At 30.4% G+C, this 2,039-nt stretch overlaps 1 pseudogene; it reads right to left on the bottom strand.

Annotated features, from left to right (window-relative positions):
- Positions 1-705: 705 nt before the first annotated feature.
- LOC149518843 (uncharacterized) lies at positions 706-1,503 on the bottom strand (annotated as a pseudogene).
- Positions 1,504-2,039: the final 536 nt, after the last annotated feature.

The raw sequence follows: 2,039 nt of genomic DNA, 5'->3' as shown, positions 1-2,039 counted from the left end.
TGATATAAATCTTGAGGCAAGTATTAGGTGTTAATGCTAGGACAAGTTTTTGGATGAAGAACACTTCTTATACCATTTTTACAAGGTCAAGTCATGCTTTTTAGTTATCCTTTGACTTCTTTTCTTACCTAATCAATGTGTCGAGAATGTTATCACAAACATTCTTTTTTATATGCATCACATCAAGATTTTGACCTAGTAAAATATTTTTCTAATAAGGTAATGTGAATAAAATACTCTTATTCTTCCATGGCCCATCTTTATTACCATTCCATTATTTCAATTGTCTCCACATTTCACTCTTAGATGGTGGTGAATGAGCACTTTTAAATTCTTGAGTCCCATCAAATGAGTTTTTATCATTCTGAAACCTATGATTAGGTTGCAACCACTTACGATGGTAGATGTAGTAATACATTTTACTATGTTGTAACCACTTAGATGCAGTATCAAATCCAAAACAAGGACATATGCATACTTTCCCTTAGTACTCCACTCAAACAAATTGACATATGCAGAAAAGTCGTTAATGGTCCAAATTAATGCTGCACATAGTTGAAAGTTTTGATTTTTTAAGGCATCAAAAGTTTGAATATCAACTTCCCAAAGTTTTTACAACTCTTCTACCAAAGGTTTTAGGTATATATCTATATTGTTTTCAAGACCTTTTAGACCAAGAATAAGTATGGAAAGAATAAAGTTTGGCTATTTCATGCATATACATTGAGGCAAGTTATAAGGTATCAATATAATAGGCTAAGTGCTATATGTTACACTCATAGTTTTGAAAGGGTTAAAGCCATTAGAAGCTAATCCTAAGCAAATATTATGAGGGTTAAAGAAAACCTCAGGATATTGAGAATCTAATTCTTTTTAAGCTAGAGAATCTGTAAGATGTCTTACACATCCATCCTTAGTGCACTCATATTCATGCCAAGTCATCAAGGGAGTAGTTTTTAAAGACATGAATAATCTTTGTAGTCTTGGAATTAAAGGAAACCAATGCAAAATCTTATTAGCTTTTTTCTTTTTTTTTTGATACTATAACTTAGGGATCACTTTCTGCATCATTCAAGCTCTTTTTCCACCTAAAAGCATCACATTTTGAACATATTTCTTCATTTGACTTACCCTTCCAAAATAACATGCAATCATTGGGACAAGCACAGATTTTTTCATATCTTAAACTTAAGGTAGAAATCATTTTTTTCAATTTTTAATAAGACCCTGGCAATGTGTTACCCTCTGGTAGAGAAAGTTTCAAAACCTCTAACAATGTATTGAAAGATCTATTTGTCCAACCATTAAAACACTTAATGTGGAACAAATAGATTCTAAAGTAAAATTTTGTGAAGTTTTTACAATTTGGATATAGTTTCTCCTCTGCATCTTTAAGTAAAGCATAAACTTGTCACCATCAATTCTATGACCATAGTGTTGCTCTCCACTAGTATCTCTAGCTTGTATGTTACCCATATCAATATTCATACCTCTTTCAGCCATCGTATCATGTAATAAATCATGAATGTTAGGACCTAAACCTCTTTCTTTGTCATTAGTTATTCTAGTAGGTAAACATGCATCTGAGACTTCCCTATGAAATACCCATCAAACATATCTTTTGAGAAAACAATCACATATTATGTGATCAAATGCATCTCTCCTACAAACTCTAAATGTGTTGACACATTTAACACAAGACACCAAATTTTTTCATCTTCAGATGATATTGCAAAGGCAAAGTCTAAAAAACTAGTGACTTCTTTTATGTATTCTTCACTGGCTCTTAACGTGACATTTATCCATACCTTATCCATAGAATGTAAGATGATTTGCCATAGTAATAAAATTATATTTAATTTAAAACTTAAATTAAAACAATAGCATTTAATTTAAGCACTAAATAAAATTTGACTATGTAAACATGATGTCACATTTTCATTAAGAATAATATTTCAAATGTACCTTTATAATTAAACTTATGTATTTTTAAGATAAGTATAACCAAGATTAATTTTAGTTGAATAAGTAAGAGAGAG

This window comes from Durio zibethinus, chromosome 5 (assembly GCF_047325235.1).
Source record: "Durio zibethinus cultivar Kanyao isolate XHJ-2024 chromosome 5, ASM4732523v1, whole genome shotgun sequence".
Classification (NCBI taxonomy): domain Eukaryota; kingdom Viridiplantae; phylum Streptophyta; class Magnoliopsida; order Malvales; family Malvaceae; genus Durio; species Durio zibethinus.
The sequence above is the reverse complement of the archived record's forward strand: the minus strand, read 5'-3'. Positions and strand labels throughout refer to the sequence as shown.